This window comes from Schistocerca gregaria, chromosome 5, assembly GCF_023897955.1.
Source record: "Schistocerca gregaria isolate iqSchGreg1 chromosome 5, iqSchGreg1.2, whole genome shotgun sequence".
NCBI lineage: Eukaryota > Metazoa > Arthropoda > Insecta > Orthoptera > Acrididae > Schistocerca > Schistocerca gregaria.
This window is the reverse complement of record NC_064924.1, coordinates 497,479,455-497,500,932: the sequence shown is the minus strand read 5'-3', so window position 1 is coordinate 497,500,932 and position 21,478 is coordinate 497,479,455.

Below are 21,478 nucleotides of genomic sequence, written 5' to 3'. Positions count from 1 at the left end.
TAGTTCTGATCCCCGAAAGAGGAGATACGAATTCGAATCTCAGTCCAGCACCAAAATTTTCAACGTCTTTTCTTCAATCAAGTACAAGTAAAATAAGAGCTCTGTTCCTTTAAATGGCTATCGGTCCATCAAATAAAATAAAATTTTCTAACGTAAGTAAATTTCCTGGTGGCAGTATTTCTGTTTACCATGACTTCATCCTATGTCATTTCCCAACGTAAGCTGGCTATGCCCAGTTGGTAATGAAGGAATGTGATGTTTCATGATGATTCTGGATTATAACGTCTTTCTCTTGAGGTTATCAGAGGTAAAGTAAATTTGTTTGTGCCTCCTAAAAGTAAATGCCTGAACCCAAGCATTGCACCGGTGACAGTTCGTTCCACCAGACCATTGTGGCCACATTTCCCAGCCCCACTAGTGTGCTGTAACAAATAAAGTGCTTTGCTTACAAAATTAGTAGCGGTGGAAAAAATGCTAGTCTATTAAATGGTTATGTAGAAACAAGCTTCTGATGCGCACATTATGAAATTCTCATGTCAGCAGGATGTAAAGACTCGATGTGAAGCCATTTCGAAATTTGCACTAATTTAGCAGATTTCTTTGTTCGAGAAAATCCACTGTGAAGTCTGAAGTTGCCGGATAATTCGATTATTACCGTCATTATTATTATCATTTTCTTCATACCGCTGCAGAAACACATGTGATTAAAGATCATTTAATGCCTTTTGGTAATTATAGAAGTAGTTGCCCAAGAACAGGTTGTTTCCTTGTCTACGGAATCCTTTTCATGTTAATATCAATCATCAGAAATTACTCATAGATGATATTAAAAATAAAGTCATTATGAAGACATTACTTGATAACAAAAACGCGCTGCCTTTCTTCTTTTACTTGCGTCTAGAAATGGCTGTCGAATACAGTCTAACCAAAACCCAAGGGATCGTACTGCCTTCCGATATACATCTCTGTCAGTTCTCCATATGTTTTGGTCTACGTGACCTGTTTCAAGCTGTGTATGACAGAGAATGTTTTAGAAAATCAATTGTTTTCCTTCGCAATATACAGAAAGAATTTCATTCTAGGATATCCAAGTTAAAAATTTTCGCAATATTAGTTCAGATTTCATACTCGCTTCTATAACATAGAAAAGTATTACACATGAATGCCTTAATGGGAATTCCACGATCGTTCATTAAATAAAATATGTCGTTTCAGTCTTCGAAGACTGGAACGCCATATTTTAAGTATTTCACAGTTGCAAAACTCACACCCGACTCATTGACCTCACGCTTAGTCGCTGGCCATAAATCCTAGCTCAGAGTGACAGCAGTTTAGGTAACCTAATGTAGCGAAGAGCGTTTGCCACTCCTCTTTATCAGGATATAATTGTGTAATTGTATGTGTGGGACCACTTATCGCGGGATAATTATATATTTTTATAATTATATTTTATGATTTTGGTTGGGGGTGTCCTTAAAATTGAAGGGTGGCATGAGACTTTTAAATAACTTATACCACGATAACACTGGTTCGGACATCAGCTGTCTCGAAGTACGTACGATATAGTATGTTTTAAAAACAACCGACTCACCGCCTTCTAATAAATAGTTTGCGTGAGCGCTGCTATTTAGAAACGAAAATATGCGTATTCTTACACAAACTGTAACTATTAATATGGGTCTCAGGGGCTACTTGTTATTTATGTACCAAATGTCACAAAGATCAACTAAGATATTGCGGAGCTTATTGAATGGAAGAATTTTCAATATTTCTTGTTCATTATTTGCAAGGCAAAACTTGAGAGAATCTCATCTGCCGCTAGGCGGCCATAATTAAATATACTGAACTCATTCAGTGCGGCAAATTTTGGTAAATGAAGTCCGTCACTACTGTCTTTAACTTTGAAATTAATGAAAGATCAAAATTGGGAAGTCTCTCGCATTCACATTTAATAACATAAATCGTCAGCCTAATGGCCGACCAAATGCTGCTAGGGAAGAAGAGCTCCCCGCAGTACGAAGTTCTGTAAAAACATGGTTAATGAGAATTGCTGGTTGGGACCGTGAGAGGTGACAACTAAGGCAACAATACACACTTTCTAATAACAATTTCTATTATATTTTTCAAAAATACAGATAAAACAACATTAATTATCAGACAGCACTGCAATGGCGGCCTCCCGCCAGACGAAACAAAACAGGAGAGAGAGTTTTCAATAAAGCCAAAGTCTCTGTTCATGTTCATTTTCATTACACAGATAAAAAAATGTTATCGTTTTTATATCACATCGCTGTTAGTAATTTTTGGTGATATTATTTGACTTTTTTAATCTTTCTTATTCATTGCACACATTTGCGCAGTCTTGAAATAATTTATAATTCACTCGTGAAACAAGCAAAAACCTTTTTTTGCTTTTCCCCAAACGTTCATTTATGTGACCTACTGTCACATCTTTCCCCCTGGAAAATACGCAGTAGCCGGCCGATGTGACCGAGCGGTTCTAGGCGTTACAGTCTGGAACCGTGCGACCGCTACAGTCGCAGGTTCGAATCCTGCCTCGGGCATGGATGTGTGTGATGTCCTTAGGTTAGTTAGGTTTAAGTAGTTCTAAGTTCTAGGGGACTGATGACCTCAGATGGTAAGTCCCGTAGTGCTCAGAGCCATTTGAACGATTTGAACAAATACACACAGTTCACTCATTGGGCTCCATAAGTACACTGTGTGTATGCAATGCTTAAGGATTGTAGAATTTAGAGGTGCTCTCTCTTCAACTTACGTATATACAATATGCCTGAGCTAAGCTGGCCCTTTATCATTACAAGCCCTGGTTAGTGCAACATCACTCGACAACAGTAAGGTGCTTACACTGACAACCTCACTCTTCTTCTTTCCTGATTTGTAATTATTTAAATAAAACATTTCGCCCCATTTCCTTTCTGTGAAATCTGTCAGTAAGCTTTTGGCCTTACAGCCAGCGAAATTTGGCAGAGTACGGCCGGTAAACGATTCACAAACCTCGATTTAGTGCCGTTAAGACGATTTCTTTATACATTGTCATAGCTGGAGGTATTTAGTTTCTTCTTAAATCGTGTAATGCAGCAACGTTCACAGATGCCTCAAATAGGAAAAGCTCATTATCTAGGTATGAATGTTGTAAAACAAACTTCCTATAGTTTGTGTCAGGTTGATCTTTTCGTCTGATAGCACTGCATAAGGATTATGTGTACTAGGCATCAAAAGTAGTGTTCGTGTAGCTGTGGGAATCATTGGTTGAAAACGAGTTTAACACCAATAGGTATAGTACTGCTAAATATTCAAACTGATTTTCAACCTAAGTCTGAGTTCATCCACAAACTGAGGCGTATTTATAACATTGAAGCTACACTTTGTATCCTTGGGTGGGCACTGGAAGAAGTTTACACACACATATACAATACTATGAATATTTCGAACGGTGTAGTTAACGTTGCTCTCATAAACTAATTTTGTTTTTCTAATTCTTCTGGGTCTTAGCGCGCAATACGTTTCGTAGACACATTCTTAGACAAAAAGAAATTGACCGCTAAGTAGTTCATGTAAGGTGGACAATACAGTTGTGCTCCACTCAGCATTCTACACTCCTGGAAATGGAAAAAAGAACACATTGACACCGGTGTGTCAGACCCACCATACTTGCTCAGGACACTGCGAGAGGGCTGTACAAGCAATGATCACACGCACGGCACAGCGGACACACCAGGAACCGCGGTGTTGGCCGTCGAATGGCGCTAGCTGCGCAGCATTTGTGCACCGCCGCCGTCAGTGTCAGCCAGTTTGCCGTGGCCTACGGAGCTCCATCGCAGTCCTTAACACTGGTAGCATGCCGCGACAGCGTGGACGTGAACCGTATGTGCAGTTGACGGACTTTGAGCGAGGGCGTATAGTGGGCATGCGGGAGGCCGGGTGGACGTCCCGGCGAATTGCTCAACGCGTGGGGCGTGAGGTCTCCACAGTACATCGATATTGTCGCAAGTGGTCGGTGGAAGGTGCACGTGCCCGTCGACCTGGGACCGGACCGCAGCGACTCACGGATGAACGCCAAGACCGTAGGATCCTACGCAGTGCCGTAGGGGACCGCACCGCCACTTCCCAGCAAATTAGGGACACTGTTGCTCCTGGGGTATCGGCGAAGACCATTCGCAACCGTCTCCAAGAAGCTGGGCGACGGTCCCGCACGCCGTTAGTCCGTCTTCCGCTCACGCCCCAACATCGTGCAGCCCGCCTCCAGTGGTGTCGCGACAGGCGTGAATGGAGGGACGAATGGAGACTTGTCGTCTTCAGCGATGAGAGTCGCTTCCGCCTTGGTGCCAATGATGGTCGTATGCGTGTTTGGCGCCGTGCAGGTGAGCGCCACAATCTGGACTGCATACGACCGAGGCACACAGGGCCAACACCCGGCATCATGGTGTGGGGAGCGATCTCCTACACTGGCCGTACACCTCTGGTAATCGTCGAGGGGACACTGAGTAGTGCACGGTACATCCAAACCGTCATCGAACCCATCGTTCTACCATTCCTAGACCGGCAAGGGAACTTGCTGTTCCAACAGGACAATGCACGTCTGCATGTATCCCGTGCCACCCAACGTGCTCTAGAAGGTGTAAGTCAACTACCCTGGCCAGCAAGGTCTCCGGATCTGTCCCCCATTGAGCATGTTTGGGACTGGATGAAGCGTCGTCTCACGCGGTCTGCACGTCCAGTACGAACGCTGGTCCAACTGAGGCGCCAGGTGGAAATGGCATGGCAAGCCGTTCCACAGGACTACATCCAGCATCTCTACGATCGTCTCCATGGGAGAATAGCAGCCTGCATTGCTGCGAAAGGTGGATATACACTGTACTAGTGCCGACATTGTGCATGCTCTGTTGCCTGTGTCTATGTACCTGTGGTTCTGTCAGTGTGATCATGTGATGTATCTGACCCCAGGAATGCGTCAATAAAGTTTCCCCTTCCTGGGACAATGAATTCATGGTGTTCTTATTTCAATTTCCAGGAGTGTATGTCCGGCAATAAGCTTGATATGGCCACATTGTAGACTGCGGCGCATCCCGGCGGGGGTCTTGACTTCAGTCTGAGTAAATCACTCTTGACTGCAACCGTAGTCTTGAGGTAAAACGCGAAACTAGCTATTACGACATCTGGCAACTGAAAGCAAGCATCGCCAAAACTTTTATCAGCCGTTTCCTCTCATTGTTGAAGCAATGAGTGTAATTCAAATGAATCTACAACATATTTCGATTTCTGTCACATTGGTAGTAACAGTTGGTTTCAACAATATTTTAGCATGAGATTTCCTTGCCGAGCGAGCATCTGCCTCTGAACACCGATTGTGCCTGAGTTCTCTGGGACGACCTTTTTGCTACCTACTGGCGGGCGCTAAAGTGCTCTCCTGCCACGCTTTCTGTAGACAGCGTCTGCTCCACTCCTCACTCTCGACGGTGTAAAATGCTTTTATGTTGTTGCGTGGTGACCCATAAAATCTGTCTACAATTTGTGTTTCACACTCTATAGCAATGGAGGCACAAAACCGTTTTCATTTCATGAGTATTTTATTGCACTAGTATGCAATACATCAATGTGGCACAGAATTAATTTCATTGATTCCTATTCAGTGCGCTATAGTTATAGTGTCACATCCTGTTATTTTTCCTTTCACAGGAGATTGTACAAATAATTTATTTTTGTCATGGGTTGCTAGAGACACTGTTAGCAAATGTCTGCAGAGAGTTCCTAATTGCTACAATGGAAATTTAGCATAGAAGCCCTATAGTAATCAAAAGTTTCATTTCCTTCCAGCTTATCACCATGGCAAGTGAGTCTTAAGGGAAGTACAACATTGAAATTCATATCATTGACGGTCGATTCGAATTTCTTCAGAGACGCTTGTATTGTGAAGCTGGTTGGCAGTCAGAAAGCCAAGATCTATGACCATTAACACAACTTACTGAGTTGATCTACCAAGAGGAGTTGATGTGTAAAGGTCTTCTTCAGATTTAGTTACAGAATTTTTTCTGGAAATTCGCAGCTCCATAAAGTAAATCAGAAAAAAATCTGACACATGCTGGCCCCTGCTACAGTTAGAACTGATAACTCATTGAGCTGTTGCGACACAAGGCACAGTTGGTACCACGGGGATATGGACACACTGCTGCCACCACGCTACGCTCATCATGGTATTGGTCACTCAGCCTCATAATTCATAGTGAAAACTAATAAAAGGTGTCACCAATGTGAAAAGTAGCATTTCTTTAGCCAAAAATTTGAATTTTCTGTCTCAATGTCTTAGTTTAGATGAGGATTATATACCATACGCGGAAGTGATTGCAGTGTCACGGTGTTGCGAAATTTTTGTGACGATGTTGCCAATTCTCAGCTGTGCTAGGAACAGTTCTGTTGTGGTATTCGAGGAGAATACCGTGCTCGTGTCAGGAGGATACAGAGAGGAGATGTGGGAATTGGTTGACGTGCAGCGTTTTCTCTTACCAGTTGTGTCAAACATACAGGTGTCCATCACACCTGACTTATATATATATATATATATATATATATATATATATATATATATATATATATATATATATATATAGACACACAGGGTGTTTCAAAAATGACCGGTATATTAGAAACGGCAATAAAAACTAAACGAGCAGCGCTAGAAATACACCGTTTGTTGCAATATGATTGGGACAACAGTACATATTCAGGCGGACAAACTTTCTAACTTTCAGTAGTTACAATTTTCAACAACAGATGGCGCTGCAAGTGATGTGAAAGATATAGAAGACAACGCAGTTTGTGGGTGCGCCATTCTCTACATCGTCTTTCTGCTGTAAGCGTGTGCTGTTCACAACGTGCAAGTGTGCTGTGGACAACATGGTTTATTCCTTAGAACAGAGGATTTTTCTGGTGTTGGAATTCCACCGCCTAGAACACAGTGTTGTTGCAACAAGACGAAGTTTTCAATGGAGGTTTAATGTGACCAAAGGGCCGAAAAGCGATAAAATAAAGAATCTGTTTGAAAAATTTCAACGGACTGGGACCGTGACGGATAAACGTGCAGGAAACGTAGGGCGACCGCGTACGGCAACCACAGAGGGCAACGCGCAGCTAGTGCAGCAGGTGATCCAACAGCGGCCTTGGGTTTCCGTTCGCCGTGTTGCAGCTGCGGTCCAAATGACGCCAACGTCCACGTATCGTCTCATGCGCCAGAGTTTACACCTCTATCCTTACAAAATTCAAACGCGGCAACCCCTCAGCGGTGCTACCATTGCTGCACGAGAGACATTCGCTAACAATATAATGCACAGGATTGATGACGGCGATATGCATGTGGGCAGCATTTGGTTTACTGACGAAGCTTATTTTTACCTGGACGGCTTTGTCAATAAAGAGAACTGGCGCATATGGGTAACCGAAAAGCCCCATGTTGCAGTCCCATCGTCCCTGCATCCTCAAAAAGTACTGGTCTGGGTCGCCTTTTCTTCCAAAGAAATCATTGGCCCATTTTTCAGATCGGAAACGATTACTGCATCATGCTATCTGGACATTCTTCGTGAATTTGTGGTGGTACAAACTGCCTTAGACGACACTGCAAACACCTCGTGGTTTATGCAAGATGGTGCCCGGCCACATCGCACGGCCGACGTCTTTAATTTCCTGAATGAATATTTCGATGATCGTGTGATTGCTTTGGGCTATCCGAAACATACAGGAGGCGGCGTGGACTGGCCTCCCTATTCTCCGGACATGAACCCCTGTGACTTCTTTCCGTGGGGACACTTGAAAGACCAGGTGTACCGCCAGAATCCAGAAACAATTGAACAGCTGAAGCAGTACATCTCATCTGCATGTGAAGCCATTCCGCCAGACACGTTGTCAAAGGTTTCGGGTAATTTCATACAGAGACTACGCCATATTATTGCTACGCATGGTGGATATGTGGAAAATATCGTACTATAGAGTTTCCCAGACCGCAGCGCCATCTGTTGTTGACAATTGTAACTACTGTGATTTCGAAAGTTTCTCCGCCTGAAAATGTACTGTTGTCCCAACCATATTGCAACAATCGGTGTATTTCTATCGCTGCTCGTTTAGTTTGTATTGCCGTTTACAATATACCGGTCATTTTTGAAACACCCTGTATATATAATCTTTCATCACGGTTACAGTTTCACACTATATGACACTTACCTTGTTGCTTTGTGACATAAGATTATTTCAATACAATAAAAAGTCTTTGGAAATCAACTTTGTCCACCTGCCACGAAAAGTAAGATAACAAACACTTTGCGCCTCGAAATCGATTGCATCTATGTGCAGTCTTGTGATCACACAAGTAGCATTTCATGAATTTCACGACAATGTAGAAAGATGTTTGTGCGAATGGAAGCTATAAGACACACAGTTAACTAATTATTCTGTGCCACGTAATAATCAATTCACTAGCAAATTCAGAAGAGAGGAAACTAAAAATTATGCCTATTAAGACAGAAACGAAACTGTAGATGTGGGCACTGTGCAGATCTGCTCTTTTCATCTTCAGATCTATACAAATAATGTATACTAACCAGCGTATTCATTGCCTCTTGTTTATTCTTCTAATGATGAACTAGATCCACACCCATGAGCCTGATTGTTTCTTTGTGTCCTTCCATCTACTATCTTTGTGTGTTATTACTTGGTGTTCAAAAAGCAAACTATTATTTCTGCTCCCACGAGGTATTAGAACGAGTTCGCAAGAAGGCTAAAAAATTTTAATCAAAATAGACAGAGACGCCAATTTGTCAGTCGTCATGGTGTTAAGTCGACAGGAATAGTTAGGTGTTATTGCCTGCATCATCAGCATTCCGTTTTCGTCCTCTATTACTAAGATTTTCATATCACCCTGTACACATAACGCCAAGATAAATGTGTATATCCTCCATAACGAAACATCCCATATTCCTGTCGTCCTTATACAACTGTTATGTGCATCGGCAGCAATGAGTGATAGGAAAGCTGTTATGAGGTGACGAATAACAGTAACAATGGTAGTAATAGCAAATCAGTAATCATTGATATTTACTGCATTACAGACATTGGTTAACGATTAACAAAATAACCAAGAAAGGCTGAGTGTTTAATTGGTACAATTCATAGGTGTTGTTACCACTTTGTTACTGAATTCTGTTCTGGGTGTTTCTAGAGAGAAAAGAAAGAATCCTGTAACCATACATACCGCTAGTACAACGAAATAGTACCTATCAACTGTCCTTGCTTTAAATCACGAGCCAGTCACTGTGGCCGAGCGGTTCTAGGCGCTTCAGTCTGGAACTGCGCGACCGCTACGGTCGCAGGTTCGAATCCTGCCTCGGGCATGGATGTGTGTGATGTCCTTAGGTTAGTTAGGTTTAAGTAGTTCTAAGTCCTAGGGGCTGATGACCTCAGATGTTAAGTCCCATAGTACTCAGAGCCATTTGAACCGTTTTTTAAATCACGAGACGAACATGGTTTCACTGAGCTGAAATTTGAAATACATTTCTGTTTCCTATCTCTGTCTCCCTCTCTCTCTTTTTTATTCTTATTTTTGTTTTTTGAGGAAAGCATCGAGAAGCGCAAGTAATAAGCAAGCAGTCATGTTATCTATTTAGAGTTATTTTCATCGGGATACATAATGCAAAAATACACCTTTTAAGTGTATTATTAAGTAATTCAAATTACTGACAGTCTATTCGTGGGCTTGCTCGCGTTCAGTGGGGTGAAACCTCACATAAAAGCAAGCAAAACACAAATATTCCCGCTTCAGGCCCTATAGTTTCATGAAGTTCTGATAGATGGCAACGCTATACGCATCCTTCAAAGAGTCGTCTGTAAAGGAGGTTCGTTCCACACGGAAAGCTATCATTGAGTTGCTTTTGGCTGAAACATAGAGCATCGCAGATATTCATAGGCACCTGAAGAATGTTTACGGAGGCGTGGCAGTAAGAAAAAGCAAGGCGAGTCGTCGGGCAACGCGTCTGTCATCATCGCAACAAAGTCGCGTAAACAGACTCGATCCAGTGCTGATCTGTTCTGTTTGTTCGTTGTTAACGGTAATAACGTGCTTTCAGATCTAAATGTCGTATTTCTTTGACGAACCTGGTTTAGAATTTGTACTTGAATGGCTGTCCGACAATATTACACAGGAAACACCTGGTGCCACCCTTATATATCTCTATATATATCTCGTAGGGACTATGAGAATGAGGTACGAGACTGCTCCACCCACAGATCCACTTTCCTTTTTCTTTTCATCATGCTTCTGAACAGTTTGATGCCCCCCCCCCCCCCCCCACCTCCCCAATATCTCTCCTGCGCCAACCTCTCCATAATAGAGTAGAACTTGGTGCCTATGTCAGCAATTATTTGCTGGATGTATTCCAATCTATGTCCTCCTCAATAGTTTCTGCCCACTACAGCTCCCTGTAGTACCATGGAAGTCATTCCCTGACGTCATAACAGATGTTCTGTTGTCCTGTTCCTTCTCCTTGTAAGTGTTTCCCACATATGCATTTCCCTTCCGATTCCGCGCAGAAAACCGTCATTCCCCGTATAATCAGTCCACTACATTTTCAAAATTCTTCTATAGCACCACATTCAAATGCTTCGATTCTCTTCTGTTCCACATTTCCCGCAATCCATCTTTCACTACCATACAATGCTGTGCTCCAAACGCAAATTCGCAGAAACATCTTCCTTAAATTAAGGCCTATGTGAAATACTAGTAGACTTCTCTTGGCCAAGGATGGCTTTTTAAACAGGGTTGTAAGTAGGCTGTTTAGGTTTTTATATTGGTAACGCCACTTAGTGCTCTGTATGAAAATCACTGGCTGTGCTGTGTGTAGTCTGGGGCTGGGTGACATTGTTGTAATATTTGCTATTGTAGTGTTGGGCTGTTGGCTGTTAACAGCGCGTAGCGTTGCGCAGTTGGAGGTGAGCCGCCAGCAGTGGTGGATGTGGGGAAGTGAGATGGCGGATTTTTGAGAGCGGATGATCTAGACGTGTGTCCATCAGAAACAGTACATTTGTAAGAATGGATATCATGAACTGCTATATATATTATGACTTTTGAGCACCATTAAGGTAAATACGTTGTTTGTTCTCGATCAAAATCTTTCATTTGCTAACTATGCCTATCAGTAGTTAGTGCCTTTAGTAGTTTGAATCTTTTATTTAGCTGGCAGTAGTAGCGCTTGCTGTATTGCAGTAGTTCGAGTAACGAAGATTTTTGTGAGGTAAGTGATTTGCGAAAGGTATAGGTTAATGTTAGTCAGGGCCATACTTTTTTAGGGATTTTTGAAAGTCAGACTGCGTTGCACTAAAAAATATTGTGTGTCAGTTTAGTGTTGATCAGAATAGGTAAAGAGCAAAATGTTGAGTAGGTTCAGTTTTGCCCTAGCTGTTTGAAAATCAAATAATGTAAGAGATTTACCAGCACAGTAATTCAATAATTTTACTAAGGTGACGTTACAGTCTGAGTCTGCTTTTAGCTTGCCCCTAACCTAAGGGGTAAGCTATAGGGAGAGATGGGTAATATACAATATGTACAAGAGCCAAGAGAGAATAATAAGAGTGGACGACTTAGAAAGAACAAAGCGCTCGGATTAGATAGGGTGTAAGTCAGCGATGCAGTCTTTCCCCTACTGTTCAGTCTGTACACTAAAGAAACAATAATGGAACTAAAAGAAAGGTTCAGGAGTGCAATTAAAATTCAAGGTGAAAGAATATCAATAATCTGTTGAAAGGAATGAACAATCTAATGAGAGTAGAATGTGGATTGAGAGTAAATCGAAGAACGGCAAAAGTAATGAGAAGTAGCAGAAATAGCGACAAACTTGGCATCAGGGTTGATGGTCACGAAGAAGATGAAGTTGAGGGATTCTGCTATCTAGGCAGTAGTATAGGCCATGACAGATGGAGCATAGAAGATCCTAAAGCAGACTAGCAATGGCAAAAAGGGCATTTCTGGTTAATAGAAGTCTACTAGCACCAATTTCAGGAAGTAATTTCTCAGAATGTACGTCTGGAATACGGCATTGTACAGTAGTGAAACATGGACTGTGGATAAACCGGAACCGAAGAGAATCGAAGCTTTTGAAATGTTTATAATTAGTGGACTGATAAGCTAAGGAATGAGGAGGTTCCGTGCAGAATCAGAGAGGAAAGGAATATGTGGAAAACACTGATAACGAGAAGGGACAAGATGATAGGACAATTGTTAAGACATGAGGAAATGACTTCAGTGGTACTAGTGGGACCTGTAGAGGGCAAAAACTGTAGAGGAAGACAGAGATTGGAATACGTACAGCAGATACTTCAGGATGAAGGTTGCAAGTGCTATTCTGAGATGAACAGGTCGGCACACGAGACAAATTCGTGGCTGGGCGCAGCAAACCAGTCAGATGACTGATGACCCAAAAATAAGTCTGATTTTTATGTTCTTCTTGCTCCGTCCGCCACTGGTTATTTTCCTGATTAGGTAGTAGAAGTCCTTAACTTCATCTGTTTCGTGACCAACAATCCTGATGTTACGTTATTGCTGTTCTCATTTCTGCTACGTCTCATTACTTCCATCTTTCTTCGATTTACTCTCGATCCTTTTTCTTTACTCATTTTAGACTCTTGATCGCATTCAGCACCTCATGTAATACTTCTTCACTTTTACTCAGGACAGCAATGACGTCAACGAATCGTATCATTGATATCCCTTCATCTACAATTTTAATTCAATTGCCGAATCTTTCTTTCATTTTCGTCATTGCTTCTTCTATGCACAGATTGAACAGCAGGGACGAAAGACTACATTACTGTCTTGCACACTTTTTAGTCCGAGCACTTCGTACTTGGTCGTTCACTGTTATTATTCCTTCTTAGCTCTTGCAGATATTGTATGTATATTACCTCTCTTTCCCTATAGCATACCAGTGTTTTACTCAGAATTTCGAACATCTTGCACCCTTTCTTCTTTGTCGAACGCTTTTTCCTTATAGACAAATCCTATAATGTGTCTTGATTTTCTTTTAGTCTTGCTTCCATCATTAAACGCAATGTAAGAATTGCCTCTCTCGTGCCCTTACCTTTCCTAAAGCCAAGTTGATCGTCATCTAAAACATCCTCAATTTTCTTTTCGATTCTTCTGTATATTATTCTTGTCAGAACTACATTGCATGATTTGTTAAGCTGATTGTGCAATAATTCTCGCAATTCTTCGGAATTGTGAGGATGATATTTTACCGAAAGTCAAATGGTATGCCTCCAGACTCATACACATTACATACCTGCGGTAACAGCCGTTTTGTTGCCCCTTCCCAAATTATTTTAGATATTCTGAGGGAATTATGTATCCCTTCTGCCTTATTTGATTTTAAGTCCTCCACAACTCTCTTAAATTCTGTTTGTAATACTGGACTTCCTATCTCTTCTAAATCGTCTGCTGTTTCTTCTTCAATCACGTAAGACAAATCTTCCCTCTCATAGAGACCTTCTATATATTCTTTCCACCTACCTGCTCTCTCCTCTACATTTAACAACGCAACTCCTGTTGATATTCTTAACGTTACCACCCTTGCTTTTAATTTCACCGAAGTTTATTTGGACATTTCTTTATGCTGAATCAATCCTTCTGACAATCATTCCTTTTTCGATTTCTTCAGTTCTTCATGCAGCCATTTCATCTTTACTTCCCTGCACTTCCTGTTCATTTCATACCTCAGTGACTCGTGTTTCTGTGTTTCTGTGTTCCTAAATTTTTCTGAATATTTTAGTTCTTCTTTCTTTTATCGATCAGTTGAAGTATTTTTTCTGTTACCCGTGTTTTACTCGCAGTTACATTTTCCATCTCTGATTGCCTTCTTAGAGACGTCCATTCCTTTTCAACTGTACTGCCTACTGAGCTATTCCTTACTGTTGTGTTATAGCCTTGCAGAGTTTCAAGCGTAGTTCGTCATTCCTTAGTATTACTGTTCATTACTACTACATTGTCATCTGGTCTCTATCTGATCCTGGATACCCCTTACACTCCACAATCTCTGCCTGACCGTAATGTAATCTAAGTGAAATCTTCCCATATCATGCGGCCTTCTCCAAGTATACCTCCTCCTCTTATGATTCTTGATGACAGTATTTGACATAACTACCTGAAATTAATTACAGAGCCCAGTCTTCCTCCTCTCTCATTCCTTGCCCCAGGCCCATTTTCCTGCAACTTTTTTTCTACTTCTTCTCCTGCAACTGCATTCCAGACCCCCATGACTATCAGATTTTCGTCTCCTTTTACGTACTGTATTATCCTTTCATATTTTCCCTGTCTTTTCATCTTCAGCCTGCGATGTCGGCCTGTATACATGAAATATTGTTGTTGGTTTGGTGTTCACAAGAACACTGAAATGTTCTCAGTAACACACTCTTTGCTCTACCTTCCTATTTATAACGAATCCTAATCCAGTTATACTATTTTCTGCTGATGTTGATGTTACCTATACTCATGTGGCCAGAAATCCTTGCTTATTTCCATTTCATTTCACTGACCCGTATTATATCGAAAGTGAGTCATGCGTTTCCATTTCCAGAATTTTTGCTTCCTTACCAAGTACAGGCGTCTCGCATTGCATGCCCCGACTTGTAACTCGTTATCCATTCGTTGGTTATTCAGTCATTTTCTCATGGTCATCTCAACGAAAATCCGAATGGGGGCTATTCGGGATTCTTTGTCAAAAGGGGAGATCGTCATGACTTTCAGAGTTAGGGCCCATACGTTATGTGTCTGTAATGCAGTGGTTTCTGTTGCCTTCTGCATCCTGATGCCGGTGATCATTGCCGATTCTTCCGCCTTTAGGAGCAGTTTCAGCCCAAGGCAAAAGAGTTCCCTGAACCTTTGTCCGCTCTTCCACACTCTTTGACAAGACCGTTGGTAGAATCAGAGTAACTTCTTATGCCGGAAGTCTTCGGTCGCCAGTGCTGATCGTTAATCAACATTTCATCGGTGGCGTGTATCTAATACCAATTTCAATACCAATCAAAGGCGCTGCCCTTAGACCACGGGTGCACCTTACCACTGATCCATACTGACAATTATCTTTCCGTCGCTTGGCACTCAAATGGAATAGGACAAGGATTTGTTGTCACTGGTTCAAAGTGCCATCCAGCATGTCCTGTATACTCTCTTACGTTATATATAACAGTTCATTAGGTATTATTCCCAATAAATGTTGTACATGGACGTCGAGTGGAATACGGGCAAAATCGGAGAGATAGATTATCAAAAACGTTCATGTGGATGTCAAATCTTATAGGACTTTACTGCTAAGGTCATCAGTCCCTAAGTTTACACACTACTTAACCTAAATTATCCTAAGGACAAACACACACTCCCACGCCCGAGGGAGGACTCGAACTTCCGCCGGAACCAGCCGCACAGTCCATGACTGCAGCGGCCTAGACCACTCCGCTATCCCGCGCGGCTGTAGAATATCGCTATATAACAAAATAAGTCCGAGTTTTTGTACAAAGTGTCAATAGTGACACAAAGGACAGCCCATGGGGGCTGTCCCAGCATGCAGTTTTACTGGCCAGGAGTGACAGCTTGTTCCAGAGTTCTATTTTTTTTTCAATTTATTGGCTTTCTGGAGGTGCCCATTTAGCCACCGCAACAATGGAATATCAACTGTGATGATACAAGCGGAAGGACAATAGAGAACGCATCCCCTGGCAGAGAACATTTCCGACCCGGCCTGGAAACGAACGAGAGCCCCTTCGCTTGACATTCCGGCACACTGACCGCGCAGCTACCGAGGCGGACAGCTCCTAAGCTGAACAGCTGACTGACAGTTCTTAGTTTGCGGAAGATCAGAGCAGCCCTCATCTTCTGTCAATCACCGTTGTGACCGGCGGAAATGCAGAGTTGAAGTTCACTCCACAGCCACATGGCTGCGGACGCGTAGCAGTGGACTCCGTGGTGGCAGCAGCTGCAGACACTTCGTTGTATTCACCAGGGCATTCTGCAGGTAGCGGAGCTGACCTATTGGTATCACTGATGCAGATGGAGTGGGAGTCGAAGGAAGACGAGGGTTTTATTGCAGTCGAGGTTAAGGGTGACTGAATGTACTTCAGTTTCCTGAACCTGTCAGCGTTCGTGGCTGGTCTTTGCAGCCTGAAATGCTTTCTAATGTCATCTCTCGCAAAAGTTACTGCGTGTAACCTCCTTACAGGAGAGCGTTATGCCTCTGCATTGTTGTTTAAGTGTGGAATCAGGTGTTCTTGACATTCTCCCTCACACTGTATGAGGAAATAAGCTTCCTGTCTGGTTGTACTTCAGTTCTCCTGAGTATTGTCATTCGTTATAGCACTATTTCGTACCGGGCGGAAATGTTCCACTTGGTGCGGTCACATTTTGTTCCTACACATAATTGCTTTTTTACTGTGCAACATAATACTTTATGCTTATTTATTAAAACTAGTGTCGTATAAGAGAAATGTAAGACAAAGTCCCTCAAGAATTGGTAGGAATAAATGAGAAAATATTTAATAGCGCGGAACCATCGTACAACAATGGCGACATTCAAGTGGTACATTTTCTCTTACGTTCTTTTGTCGCTCCAGTAGTACTGTACCCCTCAAATAGGCTCTCATCCTAGCTGTCCTAACGTCCTTGACACCTTCATTCTTGGTTTGGACGTTCACCATGTTCCTCACTTGCAACTCCGAGATTTCGCCTAAAGAAATCAGTACGACAAAATAAATAGCCCATTTTCATCAACACTCTACATCCAAATAATTGATAACTTCATATTCAATTCTTTATCAGTTGAACATAATTCTCACCACCATCGTTGCCGAAAAACTGTTGCACTATGTTTATAAAAGCATCTAAATAATTTATTTCATCAGGAGTCATTGTATCAACAAGTTCTTTTGATTTTGACATCACACCAATCTGAGGTTCGGTGAAAAGTCCAGCTGTAAAAGTTTTTGCATCAAATAAATTTGGGAACGTTGTTGAGCCTTGCCGAAGAAGCGAGACTCTGATTGCCCAGAAATCTCAAAATCTTAAACTCTTCCTCAACAGTCTATTTGTAACATCCATACTTTAGGTTCTTCATAGGCAGCTTTCTATTTTCATAAAATTCCCACTGGTATGGAATGAAAGTTGTTCTCATTGTGCAGTAGGATAACTATGAGGCTTCTAACTGGACTATTTACTAATAGAAGTCATTGGTCTGGTTATTGAGGAAGAATAATGTATTCAAACATGGATCTCAACACAGTTGGTAGAAGCATGTAGCATGCTCATGCCTTACCCTATCCGGTATATTGTTATGTTACACGATTTATACAGCAAGTTATATTGCCTGAGACGGGATCCAAGATGTTGAACCTTTGATTTGATTAGTTGTCACTCCCTAACACTCATCCAGTTTCGGCTGAGTAAAGAGCTGAGGTTCCAAGTTTGCTATCATCACTATAACAAAAAACAATGCCATTACTAGAATTCGCCTCTGAGTTCTTATCTCCAGAATTCTATTTCGGCGGTGATGGAATGAGGAGCTCTTCACTATGTGGTACTGGAGTAAAAGAGGGCGATACCCTATGATATGGAACATTTTGTCTCTGCTTGTTACTTTTGTAGTGTAATGTACACCATAAAAAAATAACCCTTTACGTAATGGTTTTGGTCTCTCGTCAAATTGGGGTATTTGCACGTGGTACATATTTTCTTATTCCACGTAGCCACCATTTTACAACAGACTGAAAACTGCTGCAATTCACGTGGGGAGCTTGTGTTACATATTGGTCTTGAACATGCACACGGGACCAAGAGCAGTATGCCTCACAGAACTTCATACAGGGCACAATTTTATGTTTCACTTGTTTAGATGTAATGTAGATCCAGACACTACAAAACATATCTGCTGGCACTTTACAACTTCAGCACGTTAACATTTCATTTTAAAGGCCCACAATCAACGTTACTTATAACCATAGAACTTTATCTGCAATCACAAACGACAGTAAGGCACTTAGTGAAGAATATCGATATATATATCGATATATGTACCTGGGTTTTTAAATGGTTCAAATGTCTCGTAGCACTATGGAATTTAACATCTGCAGTCATCAGTCCCCTAGAAGTTAGAGCTATTTAAATCTAACTAACCTAAGAACATCACACACATCCATGCCCTTGGTAGGATTCGAACCTGCGACCGTATCGGTCGCGTGGTTCCAGACTGAAGCGCCTAGAACCGCTCGGCCACAACGGCAGGCTGAGTTTTTAGAGAAGTCGATGTATTGAACCCTTCCATATGTACACCAGTAAAGTTGGAAGTTCACATTATAACGATCTAGTGGTGGTCACTTTGAACAAACATGATCGCCAGGAAAATGAAATGCACAATGTTTCAAAAACTGCTGAAACAGCAAAAACTATCGACATCTGAAACTAGTGGTATATACGCATATAGCACATTGCTTTTTTTAAAATAAACCCGGAGAAATAAATATGAACTATTTCTGGTTATGTAGTGTTATCTGGGACGACTAAAATTCATAAAAATATTGAAAAAATGTTTGTGTTTAATACAATTTTTGACCTTTCAGGTTGAAGTACTGAGGGCGCATGCCATTCGCATCAACGATTGTACGGGTGCGGAGAAAAGCGTTGGACAAAAAATTGAGAGATTTCCATAAAGGGACGATAATATTCTAGTTTTTTTAGCAAAGAAAGTCGCCAGACAGCCTTGTAAATCGAAAAGTTACTTTGCTTTATTTTCGCTACCAGTTTTAGCAATTCAATATGCCATCTTCAGGCTCCATATGCACCTTTCAAAAGAGGTGCTGTCAAGTCTTCGAAGGGCATACTTAAGAATTCATGACATCTAAAAGCAGATTGCCCTAGTATTCCAATATCGATAATTCTTGAGAAGTGCATATAGGGCCTGAAGATGGCATATTGAATTTGCCGAAACTCTCACCGGAAATAAAATACATGGCTTCTCCGTTTGCATGTCTGTTCGGGGAATTTATTTATCAAATATTTGACCATCAGCTGTCACACGCCCACAATGGATCAAACGAAATATGATATCAAAGAGCGAATTAAGAGAAACAGAGAGAGACCGAGGTAGACGAAAGCTATAAGTGATATGCTGAAATACAAGAGAGTGTAATCAGGAAGTGTGTCCCGACAAAAAGGCCTGGGAGGCGGTATCATAACCTCTCTACAGCGCCTTTGTTTGTTTTGCAAATACTTCTGGGCTTAATAGGCGTCTTTACTGCCATCATTTCTTCACTCGTTTAGTGGTACTTATACCTGGTGATAACGACCGGAAGCTGAGTACAAAACATTAAACATATAAACTAACAATAGAAATATTACTTCCTTGGGGTTCACTAAACCAAGATTGTAGTGCATGTTTCTTACATGGGACGTTATAAGTCAAGAACATGTCAGTTTGGTTAGTGTTGTGAGGCAGCTGTTGATCATTTGCTCAAGAGCCTTCCCCGTACAGCAGATAAGAGTGACACTTGGTGATAACCGCTAGTAGGTGTGCGGTTATTCTCCGGTTTCCAAAGAGGTTTATGGATAGCTTCCCTCCAGGAGCCGGAATACTTTCATTCTGAGGAATCGATACTAAACGTTCTAGGAGAATTTCTAATCACTGGAGATACCGTAGACGTAGTACTCCATGGCGAATTCTGTCAGGGCGAGCAGTTCACTTCGACAGAAAAGGCAAACTGCCACATGGAGAATGGCAAATTAAAATCAGATAAATTAGTTTTCATGAAATCAGATGAGTGGATGATGAGGCTGATGTTAACAAGAATGGAATTATATAATATCAGTAAAACTCGCTATGTTCTAAATATATGATTGTGAGGCCAGGACTCGAACATAGATATCCTGCTTTTCTCGATTACGGTCGCTGCCTACGAAAAGCAGGAAACCAGACCTCAGTCTAACAAAAATTTTCGTTTGTGGTGTCTGCTCATCGGGCAGTTAAAAGCCTCCGAGTTAAGCCTTCCTTTATTTTCGCTGAGTTCTCAATAATGTTAAACTATGGGATGTTGTGCCGGATCATATGCTACGTTTTAAGCATGTAGCTTGCGCAATAATGTTTAGTAATGAGTTAAGAAAACCACTTCATTATATAGCCCCTTCTCTATTTATACCTTCATTTCAGACATTTTCTTGATTTCCACTGCGGCCACACTGAGTTTTAGAACTCTGATACTCTATTAATATAGTCTATCAAGTGTCCTCAACATTCGCTCAGTCTTCGCACCATCTGTTTCTGTATGACTTGGACCCGAACTTTCGCAGTAACTCCCACCGGTCCGCGAATGAAGAGTGTCATCCATCGTTTCTCCAGGAGCAGGCTATCTCATTTACAGTGCTGAGGTCTTTTGCATATGCATGAGCAGCGTGGAAAATCAAGCTTGTCCATAGTATTCTAGATACTGTCAGAGACATTTTGTAAGTACTCTGTTTAGGTTTTTATGTTAGTAACGTCACCTACCGCTCTATATGAAAATCACTGGCTGTGCTGTGTGCAGTCTGTGGCTGGTTGGCATTGTTGGAATATATGCTATTGTTATGTTGGGCAGTTGGATATGAACAGCGCGTAGCGTTGCGCAGTTGGAAGTGAGCCGCCAGCAGTGGTGGATGTGGGGAGAGAAATGGCGGAATTTTGAGAGCGGAAGATCTGGACGTGTGTCCATCAGCAAGAGTAAATTTGTAATATTGGATATCATGGACTACTGATATATACTTTTGAACACTATTAAGGTAAATACATTGCTTGTTATCTATCAGAATCTTTCATTTGCTAACTATGCCTATCAGTAGTTAGTGCCTTCAGTAGTTTGAATCTTTTATTTAGCTGGCAGTAGTGGCGCTCGCTGTATTGCAGTAGTTCGAGTAACGAAGATTTTTGTGAGGTAAGTGATTTGTGAAACGTATAGGTTAATGTTAGTCAGGGCCATTATCTTGTAGGGATTATTGAAAGTCAGACTGCGTTGCGCTAAACATATTGGCTGTCAGTTTAGTGTTGATCAGAATAGGTAAGGAGCGAAATGTCTGAGTACGTTCAGTTCTGCTCAGTTGTTTGAAAATCAAATAATGTAAGAGGTTTATCAGCATGGTCATTCATTAATTTTTGTAAGGGGACGTTTCATATGTCGACCCTTAGCCGAGGATACCTAACTGGAATCTTCTGATTTTTCCTTGTAGTTTCTGTAATTAGTGTAGCTATTGTTTATTGCTAGCGCGTAATTATACAGACAATTTACTTTGTAGTTGTAGTTTTTCATTGTTGTACAGTAAACAGTTGTGGGATGCATGTAGATTTGCAACAAGTATTTCGCAGCTGCGCTTGCAATTAACGAGATATTATTTTCAATGCTATGTTAATGTGTTTTCTTATTT